Below are 6,477 nucleotides of genomic sequence, written 5' to 3'. Positions count from 1 at the left end.
GGGCGGGGGTGGGGGTGCTGGTGATACTCCAGAAACCGCTGGAGCGTTCCGGAAAAACAAACTCCGTTTGTGCCCGCTTTCCGTGTGGCTCTGGTGATCCAGGCCAGCCAATGGCGGCACCTAACAGCGCCTGTTTCCTCTGTGCTCCAGGAGCAGCACGGCTTCTCCCCGGCTTGCTGCTTTCGCAGTTTGCTCTAATGCATTTCAGGTCCCGAGCGACCTCGGGGAGCTTTGGGGAGCGCCTGTGTGAGGGGTGCCCGGTGAGGGTGTCGGGTTTGGGGCTGGGGCGGGCCAGAGCCTCGGCGATAAGGGCACAATGGCGCCGCAACTCGGCGTTCCGGCCTCTGATGTGCAGACAGGCGTCTGAGCCCAGCGCGGCCGGGCTGGGTTACTCATTTACAGCGCTAATCCCGCGGCTGACGGGGGAACTGCCCTCTTGCCACCCCTAATGGCTTTTCCTGATGGATAGCCATTGTTTTGGTAAGGGCTTTTTGGCCATTAAAAAGCACTTTTTGGCGCCTGAATGTAGTTCTTTTTTTAACTGTTACTGCCTTGCATCACAAAGCCCTTTTAAAGTGCTTTTCATAGAAAATTGCAACATCCTTCCCCTTGCTGTGTTCAGGCACGTTTTACGCAGATTATTTTAATCTTATGAGTCAGCCCTGCCTGTCACTATTCCTTTGATTTTTCTGAGAATCCTGAAGTCATCTCTAGGAGCCCTCCAGGTCATGTACGATCTGCATAGAAGGCACGCACCGCTCCATCCCCCACAGCGATGCCTCGGAATGAGAGGTTTCGCAGGCCGGTGTTTTACTCAGCCCCCTTTTGCTCAGGTTTCGGTCCGTCTGAGTCTCGAGCGTGTTTGTTTTCCTGTCTTTGGCAACACCCAGTGGTTGGCGAGTCCAGGATGAATGGAAGGCTGCACCTCTTTTCGGCTGGTTGCAAACAATAGCGAGTGAACTCGTGCATAACAGTCCTGTCAGCGGCGACCTTGCTTTTATTTCTCACAGATTTACAAGCCTCTTTTCCCTTTGGTACATCTGCTTTCCATATAGCAGGGACCCAAGGTGCAGCCAATGGAAAAAGAGATCGGAATGTGAATCTTTGCTCCCTGTAAGAGCGGCTAGATGATGTGTGAGGAACAACCTTTCTCCCCTCGATTTATTTTTACCGACAGCTGGAATTTTAAGCTAGGTTTGGACGGAGTGAGGCGCTCCAAGTTGTAATTAACACTGCTCCAGAGGGAAAGTACCGGAGCTATAATTAGCTTGTAGCCAGTTGCGGAGGAAAGTGGTAGGGTGCAAGCCAGAGGCCTGGATGAGCACGGCTCATGGGGTCAGAGCACGGCCCTGGTTCCGCACAGGGCTGCGGTCCCGGGTCGGGACAGGGATGCGGGTCCCAGATTGGGCACCGAGATGCAGTCCCAGGTTGGGCACAGGGCTGCAGTCCCCGGTTCGGCAGAGGGATGCAGTCCCAGGTTCAGCACAGGGGCGCAGTCCCACGTTTGGCACAGGGATGCAGTCTCAGGTCGGGCACAGGGATGCAGTCCCAGGTTGGGCACAGGGCTGCAGTCCCCGGTTCGGCACAGGGATGCAGTCCGTGGTTGCCAGGCTCTGCAGCACCGCCCGCAGAGGGCACCAGCAGGCAGGGGAGTGCCTGCCTGAGCAGCCTGGGCTCAGCGAACGCTCCTGCTGCTTGCGCACTCAAGGTGAATCCCAAAAGTCCCTCTCCATCGGGAAGGAAAGGCCTCAGGGGAGTGGCTGGTCCACCTGGGAGAGGGGTTTTCCACCTGCCAGGTCGTCTTCTGCCGGCCAGAACCACCCTGTCACCCCGTGTCTGTCCCCATGTTTGTTTGGTTTCTCTGCCGTGTGTGTTTATGTGAACCCTGCGGTGTTTTTCAGATGTGCTTGTGTGCCCCTCCTCCTGGGTCGTCAGCTCTGGTCCAGGACATGAGCTTTCCTTTCCCTATCAGATTCCTTTTTCTTTGGCAAGGTGTTCTGCCAGAGACCTTTCACTTTCCTGAAGTTTGGTATTGTGATATTTTGTTAATTTTGTGTGTGTGTGTGTGTGTGTTTGTTTGTTTGTTTGTTTTCCTGCTCTGGCTGACTCCAGCAGCCAGTTCCTGGGGGGTTGGCTCAGTTTTCACTCTGCCACTTTCTCTTGGAACAAGCAGGCAGCACTTCTCCTAAAACCTTGGACCATGCACCTCTTTACACAGTCCTCTGGATTTGCAGCCCTGCCATTCCCTGACCTTGGCTAATCTCCTTCCTTTTGCAATACTTTTAAACACCTTTCCCAGCAGAGGGTTGCAATTAGAGAGGCAAGTATAGAGCTGCATACTTCTGTAGAGGGAGAGCAGGTTTGAGCTCCTTTAATCTAATAGGAAATGTCTCCTTCCCTTTCATATGCAGCACTTTCTTGTATGCAATCATCTACCAGGATTGCTCCCTTCCATTTCTTTCAGCAGTTTCCCTTTCAGCTGTAGGAAGACCTGTCCCCGGTGATCAAAGGCATCCTTCTGCAGCTACAGGAGCAGAATGAGGAAACAGGATGCTGCATAAGGGATCAGAAAACCTGCTGGCTAGATCTCTGCAATTAAGCATGTCTTGGAGCAAGACTCAGCTAATCTTGCTGCCTCAGTTTCCCTGGTTGTTACATGGGTGTATAATTTCATTTTCTTCCTTTGGGGAATTGCCTTGACCTCTGTACACCATTTTTCCTTTCCATGTTGGTTCTGTCATTAGAGCAACTGGCTCAGCGAGACAAGTGAGAGAAGCAAATACCAGAGTTAGAGGTGAGCTGTGCAGCTCCCTCTTTCCTTGTGTTCAAGCCTTACTTCCCAGCTCAAGGGGTGTCTTTATTCCTTGACTGAGCAGGCAGCAGTGCCCTGCTGTACACTGTGGGGAGTGAAAGTGTCTCTTTACACCCTGGGGAAGGCTCAAGTGGGTTTGCTGATGCTGGTAGCTTCTTTCCAACAAAGTCCGGGGCATTTGGGGCGTGCTCTGAGAATATGGGAATGCTCTTGCTGCTGAAGAGCTGTATCTGCAGCAGGCAAAGATGAAATAAAACTGATGGGACGGAAGCCCTCGTTGTAGCTGTGGCTTGGGGGCTGGTAGGTTTTGTAGCTGTGAGCTGAACAAGGAGGGGAAGACCTGCCAGGTTAGAGTGAGCTGCTTTGAATTTACGGGGCTGAAGTGAGCACTGAGGGCCCTGAGCCCGCAAGGGGGAGCCTCGATGGAGTCATTCACAGCACTGCTGATGAGATCAGCTCCAGACTGGAACAGATCCATGACCAATACTGTGCACTTGGTGCTTGGGAGTCGGCAGAGGCACTAGAAAACGCGAACAGATTCACCCATTCTTGCTTTACTCCTTGCTTGCAGAGTTGCAGCTGGCAGATGGGAGGGGCATGATTAGAGAGCACAAGTACTGGGGGGAGAAAAGCACTTCAAGGGCCTGGATTTTGCTGAGATACAGTTTGGCTCTAAAGAACAGCAGGAGGGAGAAGGAGAAAAACCCTATTGCAAAGGCATTTTTCACGGGCACCCAAGCGTGATCTGAGCAGAAATTGGCAACACGAAGCTCAGCATCCTGAAGCAAATTGGGGAGCCCAGCTGCAGCAAATCCCCAAGCCTGGGTGATGAGCACATCCCCGCATTGCGGCGACAGTCAAGCGTGCCTCAGTGCAGCGTTTGCTGGGGATGGTTAATGTGGCAGCCGCCTGGGAGCTCAGGGATCAGCCCTGTGCAGCGTTTGCTGGGGATGGTTAATGTGGCAGCAGCCTGGCAGCTCAGGGATCAGCCCTGTGCAGCATTTGCTGGGGATGGTTAATGTGGCAGCCGCCTGGGAGCTCAGGGATCAGCCCTGTGCAGCGTTTGCTGGGGATGGTTAATGTGGCAGCGGCCTGGCAGCTCAGGGATCAGCCCTGTCAGCGTTTGCTGGGGATGGTTAATGTGGCAGCTGCCTGGCAGCTCAGGGATCAGCCCTGTGCAGCGTTTGCTGGGGATGGTTAATGTGGCAGCTGCATGGGAGCTCAGGGATCAGCCCTGTGCAGCGTTTGCTAGGGATGGTTAATGTGGCAGCTGCATGGGAGCTCAGGGATCGGCCCTGTGCAGTGTCTCTTTTCCAGCGGCTCAGGGAGCAGCATTCCCGCTGCAGAGTGCCCCAGTGCTGAATGCATGTGTACTCAGCAGTGCAGCTGGCTCAAGTATGGCATGATGAGCTTGAATAGATGAGTTTTGGCCCAGGCTTGAAAATCCCCCATTGCCAGCAATCTCGTTTTGGCTGCAGCCGCCCCAGGTTCCCTAGGAAACTCCAGTGCTGGCTAAAGTCCGGGCTGTGAAACAGCGGGAGGAGGCAGTCCAGCGGCGCCCTCCCTGCAGCCTGGCTGCTCAGTCTCTGCCACCTGGCACTACAGCCAGCTTCTGCCCCGCTGCTGGTGATGGTGAGGAGCAGCAGGGCAGAGCGATCCCAGTGCTGGGGCACGGTGGACATGGAGCCAGGGATCAAAAGAAAGCTGTGACCCAAGAGGAGGGGGAGGGAGACTCTGAGTCTGCATACACAGATTACCCAAGAGTGGACCTGGCTTTTCATAGGCTCCTTTCTAGTCCCTCTGGCTTCATCTGTTTTAGTAAGTGCAACAGGAGCAGGGCTGGGCCTGAGCATTGCCTCAGGATGATGGCTTATGCCATGCAGTTGTTATCAATCTTCTTGCCTTGGTTTTGAGCAATGCCACGGTGCACGGCTGGGGGACAGGGTGGGCTAGGGACTGTTCCCAGCAGAGCCTTGTTGCCATACTTTTAACCCCATGGATGGGAGCTGTGTTCTGCTCCTTGGCTTTCGGGGCCAAGGGTGAAACAGCTACACCCTGTAAGCCCAGGTCCTCAGAAGGCAGGTTTTTGAAGTGCCATCACCTGCTGCCTGTATATTTATCCTCTAATTTTCCAGCGTTTTCCTCGTTGAAGATTGGGGAATGTCATGCAACAGGTCGTGGGTGAGTGTGTGGGATGGAGGTGTGTATGCTAGACTGAAACTGGGAAATGCTCTGTCTGCTGGGTACGGCTGAACTGTGGGTTGTGACTCAGTGTCCAATACTCCATGCTATGCATCATTGGCTGCATTTGACCTTCTGTCGTGTGGGGTGGGTGAGATATTAGGAGAAAATGTTGTCCAAGCAAATGAGGTCAGTGTGGGGGCCTGCTGCTGGATGCGGGGATCAGGCAGGCCTGGGCACACAAACATGTGGAATTTGCCCCTCTGGCTCTCCTGCTTGAGGCTGGCAGAACAAGGAGCCCATGGAGCACATGCTTCTGCAAGAACTTCCCATGCACACACACCTGTGTCCTATTTCCCCTGCCACCCCAAGCCACATCAGGTTTGGGAGCTCAGCCAGGGGGCAGGACAGGGGCAGAGCTCATGTATCCCCATTTAACATGCTGCTGACAGATGTGTCCCCCAGCCAGAAGAAGGAGCAGGTGCCTTTGACCAGCCTCTGCCTTGTCTCCACTTGGAGGGGCTTTGTTCAAGCCACTCACTGTTCCCCTCAGCTCCACAAGCTTTTCAAAGGCAGTGTCCACGTTCTGGATCTTGCTGCAACCATCTTGCACTTTTGCTGTCCCTGATGAGCAGCACAAGCCCCCTCATCTTGGAGGGGGGGAGATGCTCCTAGCAGAGGCTGTTCGTCTTTCCACAGTGGTTGCTCCTCCCCAAACAGAGCAGCTTTGCATCTGGAGTAGCCTGGTTCCCCGCAGCGATGCTCTGGCTGAATTTCAGGAGGGTGCTGGGATTTGGTAGGGTTAAATGCTGTCATGGCATGGTTCCAGAGTGGGCTATGAGACTTCCCTCTGACTGCTGTGCTTCTCCTGCTGGTGTCCAGAGCTAGTGCGAGGCACTCTTCAGCTCATCCTGAGCCAGCTCTCAGGGAAGCCGTGTCTCTGACAGAGATGTTCAGGAAAGATTCCCACCCCTTTCCTAATGAAGCCGAGTGAATAATAGAGATGTTCCTCAGGGATGGTGTTGTAAGCAGTGCTACGTGCACGTTCAGGACCAGAAAGCAGGTCTCCACTAGCTTTTCCCTGCTGTGTGGATGTGTGTCCCATCCTGACAGAAGAGATAAGATATCTGCTGCAGATGGGAACTTGCCTGGCAGTCACAGCCACCTGTCCTCACATCGTGCTTATCAGATCTCCCAGCTTGGGAAGTCTGTTTGAGTCTGTTTGTTGGCAACGTGTTTGAGGCTATTCAGCCTGGGATATGATAAGATTAGTCTGGGGTGAGTCGAATTGAAGGCATTTAGTTTCAAATACTCTTTTCCTCTCTCTGGAGCAAGCATCCTCCATCCAGGAATCTGACTGCAATTAAAGCCTGGTGTTTGTTTTGCTGCTGGGGGCTCTCCAGGAGGGGAGCAGCACAAAGAAACTTGGAGGCAGCTAGAGAGACACAGCCAGGTTCTGGCCGTTGTGTGTTGCCAGTGGTGAG

This window comes from Geospiza fortis, unplaced genomic scaffold (assembly GCF_000277835.1).
Source record: "Geospiza fortis unplaced genomic scaffold, GeoFor_1.0 scaffold173, whole genome shotgun sequence".
NCBI lineage: Eukaryota > Metazoa > Chordata > Aves > Passeriformes > Thraupidae > Geospiza > Geospiza fortis.
This window is presented reverse-complemented; position numbering follows the sequence as displayed.